The sequence below is a fragment of the Tamandua tetradactyla genome, chromosome 14, assembly GCF_023851605.1.
Source record: "Tamandua tetradactyla isolate mTamTet1 chromosome 14, mTamTet1.pri, whole genome shotgun sequence".
In the NCBI taxonomy this organism is placed as follows: Eukaryota; Metazoa; Chordata; class Mammalia; order Pilosa; family Myrmecophagidae; genus Tamandua; species Tamandua tetradactyla.
In genome coordinates, this window is record NC_135340.1 from 18,986,629 (window position 1) to 19,008,336 (window position 21,708).

Genomic DNA, 21,708 nt, shown 5'->3' on the forward strand with positions numbered 1-21,708 from the left:
CAGTCACACTGTAAAAGCTATGTCACAGAGGAACCACAGTGTCCAACACAAAAAGTTTCCTAGAGGAAGTTCTGACTTCTGGACTGCACAGCCCAAGCAAGGAGAGCTGTTAAGTGACATCACGGTCAGCCAGCAGGAGATGAGATGTTGATGGAGAGGAGGGGAGAATGGCACAGCTTCCCCTCTTGCCCTACTGCAAGTTTGCCTCACTGACTAGAGGTGTTAGAGAAGAGCTTTGGGGTTTGTACTTGTTGTTATAACCCACCCCCAGTAGCCTGCTGATTCCTGAATTGTTGGTAGACACCATGACTCCCAGTGATGAACTAAGAATAAGTATGAGACCATCCCAACTCACTTTCCTCATGGTTTCTTTACAGAATAAATGTATTCCTTATGTGTGTGATAGCACAACCATTTCAGCTTCTGATGAATTTTGGGGGCATTTAATTAAGAAAAGAGTTATCAGAGTCTAGAGGAGTCTTAAAAAAGGAAAACAGTCGTTTGATGCACATGCTACACTCCGCAATTTCCCCTCTACTCTCTTGACCCCTTTTATTTTTATTAGCTACATTCCTGCACGACTCATTTGCCCTGTTTGTTGAGAAGCCATCAATAATTGTCTCCATATTGCAGTTTTCTGTGGCCCCGAGAAACCATGTATGACTACAATAAAAAAAAAAAAAGCTGTATCATTATACAATCATCTTCAAGAAACAAGGCTACTGGAACCCAGCTCAACCGTTTCAGATACTTCCCTCTAGCCATTTCTTTGCACCATAAACTAAAAAGGGATATCTATCTAATGCATATGAATAACCTCCAGGATAACCTGTCAACTCTGTTTGAAATCTCTCAGCTACTGAAACTTTATTTTGTCTCATTCTTCCCCCTTTTGGTCAATAAGTCTTTCTCAATCTCTTGATTATTGGCCTTATTCTTTGTTTGTTTGTATGTTGTATGGTGGGGTCAATTTCTTTATTTTTCCATGTGAGTATTCTGCTATCACAGCACCATTTGTTGACTTGTTTGTTTGGTTGTTTTGTTTGTTTTTTGGAAAGTGCATGGACCGGGAATTGAACCTGGGTCTCCCGCATGACAGGTGAGAATTCTACCACTAAACTACCCTTGCACCCCCGTCCTTACTCTTAATCACTGCACTGTGCTTCCTGGGCTACCCATGACCACATTGTGAAGTATGACTTTAAAATTAATTCTTCACGGCCCCGAGACCATGAGAAAATTATGTGCTTGTTTTAAATACAGGACCTGCCTGTGTACACATTCCCATGCAATTAGTTGACAATTTTGTGTATTTTCAGGAAAAGACAATACACAAAAGCTGCAAATATTGAAGATTCTAGGTCATTGTTTATATTAATCACCAAAAGAATAAGAGTAAAAATGCGTGGCTAAGATAGGGGATTGAAGAGTAGAAAACAGAGACGTTGTGGCCATTTCTGGCCATTTGGAAACATATATAAATGATATTTATGAAACTGTAATTTCATGAATAATTTCAGTAGCCATAAGAATGACTCATCTGTCCTCTGACCTCTCTCCAGTGACTCCTATGACCTATACCTTGCTTCTTATCATACTATGGAAATGCTTCATTCCTAAAATACAAGATTTAGATACCCCAATCTATGACCATAATCTCCAATCTTTTCACCTCTCCCTCAGATACTCCCACCGTTTCTCAGATATCTACCTAGCATCCCTCTCCTGGTTTTAATAGTCTTCCTTATTCTTGGTCTGTAACTTCAACCTCTCTTGCAAGAATATACCTTTTCAGGGTTGACGTTAATATGGTCTATATTCTAAAACTTCAATTTATGTGTGAGACCAAAGGAAGAGATGTTGATTTGGAGGCAAATTTATATTATTGGTAGCATGCTATCTAATTTAACTTGTATGGTCAATTAAATTGAAACACATTCCCTATTAAATCTTGAATAGGGAGTGAGATCTTGTTGGTTTGTACAGGTTTGTGTGATGCCCCAATAATTTAGGCAGAGAATAAAATAGCATTTGCAAAGTCCCCTTGGGAAACTGAGGAGAAAGGAGGAAATATTAAATATCTTCATCTGTGGAATTCCTGATATTCTCACAAGCATTGGGGACTACCAATTTAAAAGGCTGAGCCCTCGATCTTGGGGCTCTTCCCTATTAAATTTATTCCTGCAAAAGATAAGCTAAGCCTATTTATAATTATGCCTAAGAGTCACCCCCAGAGAACGTCTTTTGTTGCTCAGATGTGGCCTCTCTCTCTAAGCCAGCTCAGCAGGTGAACTTACTGCTACCCACTGTGTGGGACCTGACTCTCAGGGGTTTAAATCTCCCTGGCAACATGGGACATGATCCTGGGGATGAGCTAGAACCTGGCATCATGGGATTGAGAAAGCCTTCTTGACCAAAAGGGGAAAGAGAGAAATAAGATCAAATAACTTTCAGTGGCTGAGAGATTTCAAATAGAGTCAAAAGGTTATTCTTATGCATTATATAGATATACCTGTTTAGTGTTTCATATATTAGAATTGCTAGAAGGAAATGTCTGAAACTGTTGAACTATATTGCAGTAGTCTTGACTCCTGAAGGCGATTGTATAACTATATAGTTTTTACAGTGTGACCGTGTGATTGTGAAAACCTTGTGGCTGACACACACTCCTCTTATCCAAGGTATGGACAGATTACTAAAAAAAAAAAAGATGAAGAAAATAAATACATAATGGAGGGGAGGATAAGGGATTAAAAAATTTGGTAGATTGCAATACTATTGGTCAATGAAAGGCAGTGGTAAGGGGTATGGGATGTATGGGGTTTTCTTTTCTCTTTTTATGTCTGTTTTCTGGAGTGATGCAAATGTTCTAAAATGATCATGGTGATGAATACACAACTATGTGATGATATTTGTGAGCCATTGATTATGTGCTTAGATGGATTGGTACGTGAAAATATCTCAATAAAAATATTTTTTAAAAATATCATACCTTTCTCCTTAACCCTATTGTTCTTCCTTTTGGTTACCTGGAAAAATCCCATCCCTGGTTGTTTCCTTCTCTGAGCCTGCACCTGGGCTGCTGAGTATTGCCGGCGAAAATAACTTTGGAAATTTATTCCATTGTAAATTCTTTTGGTGAATTTAAAGATTTGGTGAAATCTTCTTCTGGGGCAGAGACCCCAATGCTGCCATTCTACCTGTAGTTCCTTATTCGTAATCTCTCCCACATTTTCACAGTAATCAACTCAGACATTTTCTTTTCTACCCATACTCCTGCCCTTCTACCTAAACTTCCTCACTCTTCAGCCGCTGATATGAATTCATAGTTCTCAAAGCAACTAGATGCTCTCAGATAAAAATTCTAACTTCCTCAAATCAACTATTTCAATATCCATTATTTCACCTCCCCTCAATCTTTTCTCCTATTTTATGCATATTTATGTTCTCAATTCCATTCTACCCTACTTTGCTTCCTTAATTACTCTGTATATATATCTACCTTGTCATATATTTAGCTTTCTCCTTGTTAACTGTATCTTTCCCTTTAGCATTTAACTTACTCAAGCCTCTCGCAACGTCAAAACCAAAACCAAAACCAAAAATGTTCTTTGGCCTTTCATCCTTCTGTAGCTATTACCCTTGTTCTTCCTCTTTTCACCTAACCTCCTTGAAAGAACTGTTATACCCACTATTTACACCTCTTCACCTGCATTCATTCTTTGGTCTACTGCAATCTCTTTGATCGCTAAAGTTCCTCTACAACTTCCTTTGCCAAGGCCACCGATGACAGCCAAGTCTCAAAAATCCAATGGACACTTTTTATTTTTAAAAAATTGAGATATAATTTATATACCATAATATTTACCATTTGAAAATATACAAGTCGGTGTCTGTTACTATATTCACAAGGTAATGCGACCATCACCACTAACTAATTCCAGAATATTTTCATCAGTCCAAAAAGAAACAGTATACCCATTAGCAATGATTTCTAATTCCTCCCCACCTCCAGCCCATGGCAACCATTAATTTATTTTCTGTCTATAAATTTATCTATTCTGGACATTTCATATAAATGGAATCATACAATATGTGGCTTTTTGTATCTGGCTTATTTCATTTATCATATTTTTTTCAAAGTTCACCCACATTGCGGCATGTATCAGTACTTCATTCCTTCATATTGCTGAATAATATTCTGTTTTACAGATACACAATAGAATAGATATACCATTTTGTTTACCCACACCCTAATTGATGGACATCTGGGTTGTTTCTACTTTTTGGCTATTATGAATAATGCTGCTATGAATACTTATGTACAAGATTTTGTCTAAACATGTGTTTTCAATTCTCTTGGATATATACATAGGAGTGGAATTCCTGGGTCATATGATAACATGTGGTTTAACTTTTTTGAGGAACTTCCAAGTTGTTTTCCACAGTGGCTGCCTCATTCTACATTCTCACCAGCAATGTATGAAAGGTCCAATTTCTCTAAGTCCTTGACAGCACTCCTTATTTTCCATTTTTTTAAAATAGCTGTCCTAGTAGATGTGAAGTGGTATCTCATTGTAATTTTCATTTGCATTTCCCTGATGACGGATGATGTTGAGCATTTTTAAATGTGCTTGTTGGTCATTTGTTTATTTTCTTTGGAGAAATACCTATTAAAATCCTTTGCCCATTTGTAATTGGGTTATTTGACTTTTTCTTATTGAGTTGTAAGAATTCTTTATAGATACTAGACACTTATCAGAAATATTATTTGCAAATACTTTCTCCCATCCTATCAATTATTTCTTTACTTACTTGATAGTGTTCTTTGACATACGAAGGTCTTTAATTTTGATGCAGTCCAAATTATCTGTTTTTCCTTTTGTTGCTTATGCTTTAGGTGTCATATCTACAAAATCACGGTCTAATCCAAGGTTATGAAGATGTATACCTATGTTTTCTTATATGACTTTAAGAGTATTAGCTCTTACATGTAAGGTCTTTAATCTATTTTGAATTCATTTTTGTACATGGTGTGAGGTAGGAGTGCAAATTTGTATATTTGCATGCGAATGAATATCAGTTGTCCTAGCACCAGTTGTTGAAAAGACCATTCTTAGCCCTACTGAATTGTCTTGGCAACCCTATCAGTAATTAATTAACAATTAAATAACATACTCTTAAAGAGGGCTAAAAAAAGGAAATCACAAGGGCAACTAGGGAATACCCTGAGGCACATGAAAATAAAAATACAACATACCAAAACTTATGAGATGCAGTACTTAACTTCCCTTACTGAGAAGGAAACATAGCTCTAAATATTTACATTAAAAGAGAAAAAAGATCTCCAATCAGAAACCTAATCATACAACTAGAGGATGTAGAAAAAGAAGAGCAAACTAATCCCAAAGTGAGAAGGAAGAAAATAAAGATTAGAACAGATATAAATGAAATATGAAATAAAAAACAATAGAGAAAATCAACAAAAGTAAAAGTTGTTTCTTTGAAAAGATCAATAAAATTGACAGACCTTAGTTAGACTGATTAAGAAAAAAAAGAGAAGATGCAAATGACTAATATCCAAAATAAATTAAGAAATCCTTCAACTCAATAACAGAAGACAACCATCCCAATTAAAAACTGGGAAAAGATGTGAATAGACATTTCCCCAAAGATACACAAATGGCCAAAAAAGCATGTGAAAAGATGCTCAATATCATTAGCTACTAGGGAAACGCAAATAAAAACCATAGTGAGGTACCATTTCACATCCACTAGAGTAGCTAATATTAAAAAACAAACAAACAGATAATTACAAGTGTTGGAGAGGATGTGGAAAAATAAGAACACTTTCATTACTTCTGGGAATGTAAAATGGCACAGTGTCTGTGGAAGATAATTGGCAGTTCCTCAGAGAGCTAAGTATAGAATAACCATATGACCCAGCAATCCCACTTCTAGAAATATACCCAAGAATTAAAAGCAGGGACTCAAACAGATATTTGCACACTGATGTTCATAACCACATCATTCACAATTGCCAATAGATGGAAGCAGCTCAAATGTCTATGAAACAATGAATGGATAAACAAAATGTAGTATATGCACACAATAGAATAATATTCAGCATTAAAAAGGAATGAAGTTCTGATGCATGCAACAACATGGATGAACCTTAAAGACATCATGTTGAATGAAATAAGCCAGACACAAAAGGACAAATACTGTATGTTCTCACTGAAATGAAGTAATTAGAATGAACAAATTCTTACGAGTCAGAATCTAGAATATAGGTCATCAGGGGACAGGGTGGAGATAGGGAATAGGCAGTTAAGACATAAAATGTAGAGAGTTTCTATTTGGAATGATGGAAATGTTTTGGTAATAGATAGTTATGATGGAAGAACAATGTTATGAACATAATTAACAGCACTGAAATATACATCTGAATGTGGTTAAAAAGGGGAAATTTTAGGTTGTATATATGGTAATAGAATAAAATTTTTTTTTTAATCCATGGAACTGCACAACATGATGAACCCTCAGTTAAGCTGTGGACTATAGTTAATAGCACAATTATAAAAATGTGCTTTCAATACTTGTAACAATTGTATCACACCAAAGCCAAGTATTAATAATAGGGTGGTATTAGGGAATCCTATAGTTAATGCATGATTGTTCTGTAAACCCACAGCTTCTCTCATAGGAACTCTTTAATATTAGAAAAACTAATTCTTTGTCTATAATATTAGAAACAAAATTTTTTCCCTCAATTTGTTCTTCATCTTTTGGCTATCCATGGGAAGGTTTTGTCATCCAATTTATTTTTTGTTAACTTATAATCTTATATAGCTTTTTGGTTTTGTTTGAAAGAGTTTTCCCATTTGTACATTACCAAAACAAGCAAACAAATCTCCCAAGGTTTTCCCTAGTACTTTCATGGCTACATATTTTACATTTAAATATTTGATCCATGTAGAATTTATTCTAGGAGAAAGTGAAGTATGGATCTCACTTTTTTTTCTGGATGGCTGTTTTTTTCTTTTGTTTCAGTTCAATTAATTGAATAATATCTCTTTCTTTAAAATGCCACTTTTATCATATTCGAAATTCCACTGTTTTAAACTCTATTTCTTTACTTACTATTCAATTTAATTAATGTCTATTCATAGTAATTACCACACTGTGAAATTATTATTGCTTTATAATGTTTTAATATCTGTTTTTTTACCAGAATAATCCTAGCTTATATGATAGGCTTATATTATCCCTGCTAAGGAATAAGTTTCATCTTGTTGTTTTCAGTCTGTGAAGATAATTTTGAATCTTAATTCTAGGTACAGCTCTTTGCTATCTCTGTTATTGAATAATAATGATGTTAATAACCATGTCTATAGATCTTAAACCAAGATAAAAATGTTAAAAATTTAAAGACCTGAGAGTCCTATAATAAACTCCTAGAACCTTATTTCAAGCATGTACTCTGGAACACATCATTATTACTTGGGGAACTTGTTATAAATGCTGAATCTCAGGTCCTATCTCAAACTTATTCATGTAGTCTGCTTTTTTGTTTTTACTATTAAAATAATTTAATACATCTTTTTACAGAATTTGTTCACAGAAGAACTTCTGATGTCAGTAAATGCACACAATCTCATCCTTACATTTTAACATTTAGGAATTTGGAACTGTCATGGATAAATGCTAGAAGTCCAGTAGATGTACTTTACTTAGGCAAAAGTCTGCTTTTTAACAAGATCCCCAAGTGATTTGAATGCACATTAAAGTTTGAAAGCAGTGTACAATAAAACTTCCCTCTAGAATAGAAATTCACAACCTTCACCGTACATGAAATTCACCTGGGGGAGCTTTTAAAAAATACTGAGGACTGGGCTAAACCCCCAGAGGTTGATTTAATTGGTCTGGGGCTGGGGCCCTGGGCACTGGTATTTTCAAAAACTCCTGAGGTGCTTCTAATTGTAGCCAAGGTTGAGAAACAGTGCTCTAGATTTACAGCTTGCATTGTTATGGCTCTAGTTACTTAAAAACCAGGAAGGATGCCGTTTTAGTTTTCTGGCTACCAAAACAAATACCATGCAATGGGTTGGCCGAAACAATGGGAATTTATTGGCTCACTGTTTGAAGCTAGAAGTCCAAAACGGCCAGACTTACGTCAGCAAGGTAATACTTTCTTCCCGAAGACTGGCTTTCTGGGTCTGGCTGTTGCTCCTTGATCCTTGGCTTTTCTCACATGACAAAGCACATGACAGTATCTTTTCCTTCCTCTTTCAGGTTCCATTGGCTTTCAGCTTCTTGCTTCCCATGGCTTTCTCTGTCTAAATTTCATTCTGCTCATAAAGGACTCCCAGTAATAAAATTAAAACCTATCCTCATTCATACACCTTAACTGAAGTAGCTTCATCAAAAGTCCTGCTTATGATGGGTTTGTATCATGAATGGATCGTGGATTAAGATTAAGAACATGTTTTTCTGAGCTACATAGCTCCAAGGCACCGCAGATGCCATTCCCATCTGATGGGGTGTCAGGATATGACAGAGATCTGAAAGCATTGCCCATGCAACTTGTATCCAAAGAACTTCTTAGCCATTGCATCTTCCAGGTTTGGCTTTTAGCCTTACCATTTCTTTGGTTTCCTGATAAATGACTTCTATTCCTGATAACTTAGCCAACTGTTCTTCATCTCTCTGTTCTGATGCACAGTACAAGTTCAGACTCTTACTGACTTGCCTGTTCATGCTAATAAAGAACCCCAGATTGGGTTCTGCCTGTACTTCTGTCCTACTGCCTTAAAAATTCCTATTAAAAAGCCTGATATAAATTGATCCCTGCTTACTAGTTCCAGCTGTGGCTTGAGAAATTGTATGTCTTTTTTTTTTTTTGTGAAATATAACATATCTATATATATATAAGGCAATAAATTTCCAAGTACATTTTAACAAATTGTTATAGAACAGATTTTAAAGTTTGGCATGAGTTACAGTTACACAGATTTTTTTTGCTCGAAGACACTGGGGACCAACAGAAATATCAATATAATGATTCAGCATTCCTAATCATTTGTTAAATACTATCTTCTCTGTTTTACTCCTCCTCTTTAAATAACATATATACATAAAAGCAATAGAAATTGTATGTCCTTTATTCGGTACAAATTCCATACTCATAAATAGTTTCTATCACAGTGCCATGGTGATTAGTGAAGGCAGGCTACAGTTCTTCCCTGATTACAAACCAATAAACTTAGCAAAAGAGGATAGGGGATTCAGTTTTGAGACATTCTAAGAGAACCCATTTTGGCTTCTAATGATCACCATTTAGGTTCAAAAATGCTTATGAGCCAATGTTTAATAAACTTCCCTAGAATGTTGCAGAGTATCAGAAACAAGCTTTCTACCATGCAATTATTAGAATATATACTTTTTCTCAGTCTCCGGGCTTTCATAAATTTGCTCTTTCCCAATCCACCTTTTTACATTATTTCTCGAAGTTTATTAATATTGGCTTTAAAATCAATGGGCAAATTCTCTGAGCACCTAAAGTTATAATCTTCAGGAGACCTGGAGTCTTGAACTCAGATGAAGTGAGTAGACAATCCTTCTTATTATTTCTTCTTATATTGTGGGCTTCTAGCTCCCCTTTAGGTTTGTTCATTTAACATACATTAATGAGCATCATGTTGTGCTAAATTTGGACAACGTTGAATAACCAAGGATTTTACTTTCCATTAGCGGATGGAGATACATCCCCAACCAATACACACTCTGTGTCGATGAAGTAGACTGGACAGGGAAGATGAAGTTCTGAATGTGAAAAGAGCTTGCCTTGAAATTCTGAATCTCTAACATTGATATTATGGATTTGTAGATGTTAAAACCTGTCCCAGGTATGTGGATTATACTGAGTTTTAACTGAGAGGAAAGATCAGTTTCCAAGTATTTATTTTATTTTATTTTTTTAATTGACAAGCCAAAACAACATACCCAAGTATTATTTTGATTTTTTCCAGCTTGAAAAGATTTGATTTTGCTTAGAAGATGGAAACAATGTAGTAATCAAGTAGCCCAAACTCTTTTTTTCATATATCATTTTCCTCAAGCAGAGGTCTATTTTTTTAAGTATTTCCTCCCACATAATTCTGAAGATTGCAAGTAAAAGATAAAGAAAATATGTATCAAGATAGCCAGAAAATGTTCTAAAAATGATCACGCTGATGAACACACAACTATGTGATGATATTGTGAGCCATTGATTGTGTACCATGTATGAAATGTTTGTATGTTAAGAATGTTTATTTGTATGTTTTTTATCAATAAAAAAATATTCTTTAAAAAAGATAGCCAACATTTTAGAATGTAATATTGTGATATGAATTTCAATCTTTGGGGATAGAGTCTGAGTGCTAAAAGCAGATTTGGCTCAACGTATATTTACTAACAAGTTACTCATGATGTATTTTATGATCTGCTTCAAAATCTGTCCTTTCACTAAAGAATGGGCAGTGGTTGCTTAATATGGACAGAATGTTTTAACTAGTTTGAACTTAAATGTTTGGAAATGCTTAGAGGTGACGGTCCATGCTATTGTGAAAAGAATTAATAGTACTGAATGATGTGTGAATGCGGTGGAAGTTTAGAGTCATGTGTGTCACAAGAAGGAAAATTGGAGTTTAAAACATGGGAATGTGTAACACGCTAAATCTTGTAGTGGACTACGACTGTGATTAGCTATACAAATATAAAAAATATTTTAAAAGTTCTTTCGTGAACTAGAACAAATATATGACACTATTGCAAAGACTTAATAATTGAGGGGTTATGGGAAAAAGTGCCTGTTTCAAACCATGGACTAGAGTTATTAGTAATATTTTCCTTTTTCTTTTTTGGGGGGTGCATGGTCTGGGACTCGAACCCAGGTCTCCTGCATGGAAGGCGAGCATTCTGCCACTGTAACACCCATGCACCCAGTATAGTAGTATTTTAATAATCTTTCATCAACAGTAATAAGTGTACCACTCCAAAACTATGTATGGGCCAACAATAGAGGGGAATACAGGGTATAGGAAGATTAGAGTTTTATTTTTTATTCTTACTTATTTTCTACAGTAATAAAAATGTTCTAAAATTGACCATGGGGATGTATGCACAACTGTGTGATAATACTGTGAGCCACTGATTACATACTTTGGATGGTTTGTATGATATGTGTATATAGCTCAGTAAAATTGCAAAAAAAAAAAAAATCTGCCTTTTTCAACTACAGAACAGTGGTAGGGAAGGGAGTTTATATTAGTGGCTGTATAATTACTATTTACTCCATGCCAGGCATCTTTTTTATTTGATCTTCACAACAACCCTGTGAGGGAGGCACTATTATTAATTCCATTTACAGATCAGGAAATAGACACAGAAATATTAACTAACTTACCTTGCTGAGTTGCAGCTGTTAAGTGCCAGAAACAGGATCTGAACCCAAGCCTGCCTTACTTCAGAGCTGAGTGTGTAACAATCATAACACACTGCTCTCTTTCCTCTTGTTAATTCTCTGCTTTATTATTAGGCAAAGTCTGCCTTCCTGCTTTTCTTAAGTTGTTAGGGGATGCTGTGTTAGTTTCCTGACTGCTAGAACAAATACCATGCAATGGGATGGCTTAAACAACGGGAATTTAGTGGCTTACAGTTTTGAGGCTAAAAGAAATCCCAAATCAAGGAGTCAGCAAGGTAATGCTTTCTCCAAGAAAACGGTGGTATTATAAGGCTGGCTTCCAGTGATCCTTGTTCCTTGGCTTTTCTGTCACATGGCGAGGCATGTGCTGGCCTTTCCTGGTTTCTCCCTCCTCTCCCGGTTCACATTCAACATTTGGCTGCTCCGCCTAGCTTTCCTCCTCAGTAATAGGATTAAAACCCAGCCTGTGGTTTGCTCCTGGGTTTCAGCACACACACAAAAAACCATCCTGATTCATCCGGGCCACACCTTAACTGAAGTAACCTCATCAGAAGGTCCTGTTTACAAGCGTTCACGCCACGGAAATGGATTAAGTTTAGGAACATGTTTTTCCAGGGAACATAGCACCAAAACTACCACACATACCGAAGACTCAGACTTGAAATGGTGCTTAGAAGGCATGACTTAGTAATTTCATCCCTACCATGTGTCTCCTGTGGTGGTTTTCCCAAAACTTTTTGCATCCCTTCAAAGATGAGAACACACAAAATTTAAAAGGGTCCTTTTCTAACCCCTCTGTTCTGCTCTGCCCTTGAACAGGGAGGGGTTCATAGACTCAGTAGTCCCCACACGGCTGATTTGGCTATAAACTGTCTCTTTTGGCATCCCTGCACATATCTGAACCAAAAACTATAGGCATGAACCCTCTCCCAAATTCTCTACTTCATACAAAATTTTCAGATTTTGAACTCATCCCTGATTATAGCCTATTTTTCAGGATTGTACACAGAGAATAGTTGAAAAGGAGAATGTTTTTCTCCAGTAACTTGTTTAAACTTTCAGTAACCTCATTTTCTCTAACAAAAGAGATTAAAAACAAACGTGCACTTTTTCTTCACTAGAAGTTACAAAAGTGACCTTACCACTTCAGCATTGACTCAACTACGAATTATGATGAGCTTTAATAGAATGTTGAGATTGTACTACTGTTTTCCTGCAGGTTACTGGTTTTTAACTGCAAGAAGGAAAAAACCAGTAGAATAAAATAGAACACATTCACCACAAAATGAAATCCAGCCTATAACTTTGCAGCACCAAAAAGAGGTAATTAAGTATTTCTTAGTCTTTTAGAACTTTTATTATCTGTAACAGCATTTAAATATTTAAGATCTGAAGATCTGAGTACAGATTGGTACAAAGGGAATAAATTAAATATTCCAGATGATTGGGAAATAGGTTTAGTTTTTTCTCCGTGAATCTTTTATTTCCTTTGCTGGGGCATCTTTGTGTATTCTCCATTCTCCCAGGCACTTGTGTCCTGTGCTGCTCCCCAAACTGCCTACTGCTCTCCACTGCAGACCCACAAACTTGGCAGTTGCCCTTATCTTCCCCTCTCTCCACTGAGCTCCAGTGTCCTATTTCCTACAACTCTACAACTGTACCTACAAGTTGGTAACTGATACCTAATTCAAACTAACATATTAATGACTGACAGCTGCCTTGGGAATTGGGGAAAGAGCTTTGGGAAAGGCTTTTCCCTGTGGCTTTCAAATCTCAGACGGGCAACCTATTAATTAGTTTATCTCCTAGAGTTCCTAATCATATTAATTGGCAAGCACTCTATACCTTGAGAGAATATACTATACTATTTAAATATAAAATAGCTATTTATTAAAGGGGCTATTGTTTAGATTTAATTGTGTCTCTCATGGGGGAATTTTTCTTTTTTTTTTTTACATTCAGAGCTAAAGTGAGAATTAGGAGACTATTTCCAAAATCACAGATTACAAACTCATCTTCATCCCAACTTTGTTACTACTGTATATCCTAAAAAGTTCTTATATTAATCATTTATAAAGAGGAATAAAGTTTGGACATATTTCATAGGAATGTTAAGGAAATTGATGAGTATAAATTATATTAAAATATCAAATTAATGAATTTGATGTTTAAAGTCATACATTTGTAGTTTTCTATAATATTACCATTTATAAAATTACACAGGTATAAATAAAGCATGATAAATTTATAATTTAAGAAGTGTGGTGAATAAATTTATATGAATATTAAATCACGATAGATAAAACTTTTGGAAGTTTTAGATACTGGGAATAAATTTGCGATAGCATGGGCCACGGTGGCTCAGCAGGCAAGAGTGCTTGCCTGCCATGCCAGAGGATCCGGATTCGATTCCTGGTGCCTGTCCATGTCAAAAAAAAAAAATTGCTATAGAATTTTTCTCTTTAATTAGCAAGGTAGAATAAAGTAAGAAAACATCAGTATTAATTATAGGCTCTAAATCAATACTACTGGTTGATAGAAACTGAGTTATAATTTTGCATTTCATGTACACTATATAACCCAAGTACTGTTTTAGTTGCAGACTTCATGAATTTTTTTCAATTATCGTACATGATTTGGTTTTCTTTTCCTGCAGTCTTAGAATTGGAATTAAAACTGGGCATCATGGCTTTTACAATGTGACTGTGTGATTGTGAAAACCTTGTATTGGATGCTTTTTTCCTTTATCTAGGAAATGAACAGATGAGTAAAAATATGGATTAAAAAATAAACAAATAAAAGAAAATAGGGGGAACAAAGGTTAAAATAAATTGAGTAGATTGAAGTACAAGTGGTCAATGAGAGGGAGGGCTAAAGGGTATGGTATGTATGAATTTTTTTTTTCTTTTTTGTTTCTTTTGCTGGAAAGATAAAAAATGATCATGATGATAAATACACAACTATGTGATGATATTGTGAGCCATCGATTGTACACCATGTATAGAATATTTTTATGTCAAGAATGTTTGTATGTTTGTTAAAAATAAAAAATAACTGAGTATTACTTTTAAAGTAGAATTGTTTTCAGCAATTATGTTGAAAGGTCCCTATATATATTTATCATCATCCAGATAGTTTAATTAATTTTTCATTACTTTCATGGGCAATTTGAATCATTTGTATTGCTTTAAATTTCTAAAAATGTTCATTTTGAATTTTCATATGAATGTAAATAACTGTACATCATTTTAACATCCATTATATTTGGTCTTTCATTTTGCTTATATGAATGGTGAATTAGATTTTTTGACTAATCTGTAGTAGTACATTTAAAAGGGCAGACAGTGGCGTTTCTTTTCATTATTAATCAAATTACGCAAATTAAATTGCAATATATTTTCAGAAGTTAGCCAGGGTTAAAACTCATGTAATTCAGTGAACTCTACTTATTATTTCTCATCCATTTTAAGTAGAGTTCCATTTACCTGTGAATTCTTTATTCAGCTATTCAACATGGATTTATTAGGTATCTTTTATAGGCTTAGCACTCAGCTAATGATATTTGAGTATGATAATCTTATTTTCCAAAACAAAAATTAGGACCCATGCTTTGACAAAGATAGATCTAACATCAGCATTTCTGAGTTATAGAAATGAGGACTATCCTGAAAAATCTAAAATATGATGTTGCCAAATATGTAACTTGAAAAAAAAAGATATCATATAAAACAACAACAAAAGGCTATTTACTATTTTCTTATATATACTTTGTGTCAGGCACTTTATATACATAAATATCATATATAATTTTTACAGCAGCCTCTCAAGACAGGTACTGTTATTTCCATTTCATGGTTACAGAGGCTGAGGTTTATAGGATGTGAGTGAGGTGGTTAAATAACATGTATAAGATCAATTGGCTGACACTCTCTCTAGGCCCAACTCTACAAGTGAAATCATTGCCCTCTGCCCTACGTGGGACATAACTTCTAGGGGTGAGAGTCTCCCTGGCAGTGTGGGAGAGGACTCCCAGAGATCAATCCAGACCTGGCACCATGGGATCAACAATTCCATCGTAACCAAAAGGGAGGAAAGAAGTGTAACTAATAAAGTATTAATGGCAGAGAGTTCAAATAGAGTTGAGAGGCTACTCTGGAGGTTGCTCTTAACACAAGCTTCAGTTAGACCTTGCTACCTATCATAACCTGCCAAACCCCAACCAGGACCATTCCTGCCAATCCTAAGGAACACCTAGGGCAATATATAAGATTCCGCAAGGTTTCCATGCACTAGAGTAACTTTCCAGAAACCTTCAACCTCCAGATGGGTCCCTGGTCCAGATAAGTCCTGAAAACTAGAGGGCCCAACCTCTCCAGGACATCAGCTAGTTCCATCTCCCTACCCCATATTAGTGACAGACCCTTCCGATATGAAAAATTTAGAATGGCCATAGCCCAAACACCCCTAAAGAGAGGGATGGAAAGATCAAAGGTGATGGTGGAATTATACAATGAAGATAGGATTTAACAAATGAATATGAATGCTGAATCATTAAATTGATATCTCTTTTAGTCTCCAGTATCTTAGAGCAGCTAGAAGTAAAATCCTAAAATTACAGATTTGTAACCTATGTCAAACTCTGAAATGTATTTGACAACTAATTGTGGTGTTGTGCTTTGAAATTTATTGCTTTGTTGTGTATGTGTTATTTTTCACAAAAAAGGAAAAAAAAAGTCAATTGTAAAAAATAAAAAGATCAAATGGCTGGACTTAGGCCGCAGCCACCCAGTAGAAAACCTTCATTTTTTGTTCTGTTCCCATGTGGCTCATTCTCTACCTTCCCAGATTTCACTAGTGGGATCCCCTGCAAGATGATTCAAGTAATGTCCCAATGCTTACCTGGTTGTGAAAGAAAACCAGAGGAAGACAGCTGTCAGCTCATCTATTGATAATGCCAGCACTGGAGTTAGTGAACTTGAAAGATGTAGTTATAGACTTCACCCAGGATGCGTGGGCCCTGCTAGACTCATCCTGGTGAAAGGTTTTCAGAAATTTGATGTTGGAGAATATCAGTTGTCTGGTTTTAGTGGCACATTAGGTCTGCAAATCAGATGTACATTCTAAGTTGGAGCACGGAGAGGAACTGTGGAGAGAAGGAATAGATTCTTCCAACAGCAGTATTCAGAAATCTTTCCAGATGAAATACCTACCAGGAATTTAAAAAAAAAAAACCACTTAATTAATATGCTATCATAGCTATTATTCCTCAGAAGAAACAGAGCTTCCTGAAGAAATGGATGAATCAAGGCAACGAAAGTAAAAAATGAACCTAGAATTCACTGCACATAAATTAAAGAAATGCTCAACTGATGATAACAAAAAGACACAGGAACAGTTTCATGAGGCTCCCAGTGATCAAGTTGGAGGTCTTAGCAGCATCAACATAGCTAACAATAGCAATAAAATAGGAATATTTGCATTCACACTTCAAACCTCACCTTCTGTATTTACAAAACCTTTAGAAATGAGAGAAAAGGGGAAGCTCTTTCTTTTAATAGAATGCTCACCAATGTAGAGGCATGATTGAGTTAGAAAATCATATTTTGCGAACATTATGGTAATAATTGTCTCAGCCAAACATTATTAGTACATGCTAAAGCTAATGGGTAAAAGTTGAGAAGAAACGGGATAGTCACATAGTCTCAAATATGCCCACAGAAAATATTTACCTTTACAAAAAGGAAAAGATAACTTTATGAAGAAGCCTGGCAGGCTATACCTTAACCGAAGAAGTTACCAGTAATAAGACAAAAAAGACACCACGCCCTCGCCCCCAGTATGAAATCAGGAAAGAACATGGTATCCCTACAGTGATATTCCTGACAAAGATACATACCTCTATCTAATTTCCTTGATTACTGAAAATCAAGGAAAGACTGAGAAACCATTCCCGATTGAAGAATTCTAAAGCACCAGGGTAACTAAATGCAATGCCCCATTGTGGACTGAGTCCTTGTGTTGTAAAGGACATAATTAGGACAGTTGGTGAAACCCGAATGGAGATGAAACTTGAACAAATGATAGTGATGTAGCATTGTTAACATTTTTTTTTTAATTTGATGGGTGATTTTTTTTTTTTAATATAGAAGAGTGTTCTCGATTTGAGGGACAAACTAACACATTTGGCATATGTCATCAGTTTGGCAACTTGTTTAGAAAGTTCTGAAGAAAATTTTCAGAAAAAAGTAGGTAAAGAGAGAGGTTGGAAGATTATGAGGGTTCAAGGCTCTATATCCCAGGAAATATCAGTTCCTTGAAGGTAGTCCATTCCTTACGGGTGTAGACCTTTTGTGGGTGGGACCTTTTGATGAGGTTATTTCAATTGAGGCACGCCCCAGGTGGGTCTTAATCTTCTTACTGGAGCTCTAGATAAGAGCATGAAATAGAGAGAAAACAAACAGAAAAAAGGACATGAACAGAAGGTCAGAGAGAAAGCCACAGATGAAGCAGACTAAAGCTGAAAGCTCTGAAACCGGGGAGACAAGGACCAGCAGAGGATGCCGTGCGCCTTGCCATGTGAAAGAGGAGTCCAGGGTCACCAGATTGCCTGTTGATGCCTTAATTTAGACATTTTTACAGCCTCAGGACTGTAACCTTGTAAACTGATGAATCCCCATTGTTAAAAGCCAGCCCATTGCCAGTATATTGCCTTTTGGCAACTGTAGTAAACTAAGCAGAGATGTAGAGCAAAGACTATAAAATGTTAACTTTTTGACCCTTATATGAGTGCAAGGCAAATGGGTTTCTGTACAGTTCTTTTCACTAAGATCTTCATTCACTTCTCACTAGGTTGGAAATTATTTCAAAATAAGGTTTAAAAATGTGAAAAAAAAAAAAAAATCAAATGCCTGGCCTGCGCCAGAGCTGGTCTCAAACTTGGAGCTAGTCCAACAATTAAAGCCTTCCACAACAGTATGCTATCTTGAAAAACTTACAGCATATGGATATTTGCAGTTAAGGAAGGATGGGGAGGGGACGCAGCTATCAGATGACCCAGGTTGACTACTGGCTATTATCATCTCTACACTCAGTAGTTGTAGGAACTTGGGTGAGTCAACTCAACCTCTCTGAGCCTTCATTTTCTCACTAGTTAAATGGGTTTACTAATATGTACTTCAAAGGGTACTGTGGGGATTAAGTGATATAATGCATGTATAACACAGCCCAGTGTCTGACATATAGAAATGTGTTCAATAAATGCCATCTATTAATTTTATTTTATTATTTCATAGTAGCAGTTCAAGGAAGAGAGCAACACTGATATATGGTAGTGAAAATATTATTGCTGTTGAAAATTTTCATGGCAAATCTTCTGATCTCATCTAATTCTCTATTATCAGATTTGAGTATTTAATTAATAAAAGTAATTTCAGAATAATGATTTCATTGTTCTATGATTTGTTTTTAATTATGTCTTTTTAATCTTTATTACTTTAGTGCCTATGGACAAATGTTACTAGAACTGAATTAACAGATATTTATTGCACAATCTGCTGTGTGCAATAGGATTTGGGGATCTAATGGTGAACAAAAATCTGCCCTTATGGAGGGTACAATCTAGTGGGAGAAACAGGGTGGTTAAATAATTACACGAATAGATGCAAATCTGTACATATGTAAGTGCTATGAAATAGATGTACATGGTGCTATGAGAGAGGACAACAAGTAGGGATTAAACCAAGTCAGGAAATTCAAACTAGACTTCCATGAGGAAGACACAGTTGAGATTTGAAGGATTAGTAAGATAATGAGCCTGACACATGGGAAGAACATCCCCGGCAGAGAAGACAGCACCAGCAAAAATCAGGAGCTTGCCTAAGGAATACTAGGAACTAAGAGTGTGGCTGAAGAAGAACGCCAGAGAAGTATATGGTCAGGAAGCTGAAGAGTAGAAAAGAAGCCAAAATCTACAGGGCACTGGAGGTGGCATAAGGAGTCTGGACTTTAAGAACAATAGAAGATTTAAGAATTTAAAGTTGAAAATGACATGATCAGATCTTACTGTTTAAAACCCACTCTGTAGTGTGGATATAGGAGGAAGAGTAAATGCAGGTAGATTAGGAGGCTGCATCACTATTTCAGCAAAAGATGATTGATTTGGACTAGAATGGTGATGGCGGGAAAACTGAACTGCTTGGAGAGATAGAAGAAAATGAAACAAGGGATATGGTGGACTGGATAATGGGAATTAAAGGGGAAGGCAGTGGGCTTTACGAAATATAGCGCTTTAGAAATAGTCATGCTTTAGAGATAAAGCCAATTGTATTTCAACCATACAACAATAAAACAAAACACCCTCCTATAACGTAGGTAAGGTTAATTCTACCAGTAATGAAATACACTAGCTAGAAATAATTAGCTTTAAAAAGAATTAGTAAAAATCTAGGTTATTATTTCATTAGCCATGAAATGATGTATTTGCATATCTTCTCACAAGATGGAAAATTGTATTTTAGTACTTTTAAAATTGTGCACATAGATTATGGCTGTGCTGTTGCTAATGATGCATGACTTCTGAATGCCTTCCATCCCAGCATTGTAAAAGCCTTTGCAGCACATAACACTCTGACAAGTAGTTTGTAGGTAATTATATTCTGTAACCTACCCACTATGCGTGAGAATCAGTTCCTTGTTATCATACTCTCTTACATAGTTAAAATGAAATAAAAATAAACAAAAGACAAGGAGCAATCCACGGAGAAATATAAAGGACTTTAAAATAACCACGAATGTACCTAACTTGAAAAATATAGCTTAAGAAATATGTGAAAACTTATGCTTGAATTAGTTCAAGGTGGATCTGGAAAATATTTTTTGTAGGCCCACTGTGTGTGCTAGGAGGCTATGTAACAATAAATAAGGCAGCACTGGCTCCTGTCCTTGGGAACCTAGCTATCTAATGAGAGAAACCATCAAGAAAACAAGTAATTATAATAAGTGCTATATGCTGGTTTAAATGATATATGTACCCTAGAAAAGCCATATTTTAATCCTAATCCCATTTTGTAAAGACAGCCGTTTCTTCTAATCCCTATTCAGTATTGTATGTTTGAAACTGTAATTAGATCATTCTCCTGGAGATGTGATTTAATCAAGAGTGGTTGTTAAACTGAATTAGGTAGGGGTTTATCTCCACCCATTTGGGTGGGTCTTGATTAGTTTCTGAAGTCCTATAGAAGAGGAAACATTTTGGAGAATGAAAGAGATTTCAGAGAGAGCAGAACGACATAGCCACGAGAAGTAGAGTCCATCAGGCGGCGACCTTTGGAAATGAAGAAGGAAAACACCCCCGGGGAGCTTCGTGAAGGGAAGCCAGGAAAGAAAGCTAGCAGATGATGCCTTGTTCGCCATGTGCCCTTCCAGCCAAGTGAGAAACCCTGACCCTGTTTGCCATGTGCCTTCTCACTTGAGAGAGAAACCCTGAACTTCATTGGCCTCCTTGAACCAAGGTATATTTCCCTGGATACCTTTGATTGGACATTTCTATAGACTTGTTTTAATTGGACATTTTCTCAGCCTTAGAACTGTAAACTAGCAATTTATTAAATTCCCCTTTTTAAAGGCCATTCTGATTCTGGTATATTGCATTCCAGCAGCTAGCAAACTAGAATATGCTATAACAGAGGTGTTTAGAAAGAGTGTATTCTACTGATGCATGTGGACAATGGCAGGTGAGAAAGATCTTAATTAATCTTGCCAGGATTAATAACAACCATACCCAAGATTGGGCTAATAACACCTGTAAAGCACAAAGATATATTTATAGATTAATAAGATGCCCCCAAAAAAGCCTGAATAAACTAGTCCCATGGCAAGCTCCACTGAGACAGCTGAGTATCCCTGGAAGTTTAATGTATAGAGTTAATGGCAGAGACTAAATTTCTTGGCTTCTACAGGTGTTCTTTCCATCCCACTTTTAATATGTACTTATTTCTGCCTCGTTCATGATTCAGAAAAGAGATACCTATTTCAAATCTCTATAAATTAATACCATAGAGGTGGCAAAAAGCCACTATTCCGATTCTCCATAGCATGCATGTATGCAGTCATTATCTATTAAATAAGGGGCTAGTGTCAAATATTGTTTTAGGAGAGGAACACATTGTCCCTACCACATTATAAACACATGAACAAATGAATACAGTCTGTTAAAGAAGCTATGGAGGGAAATTTGACACCAA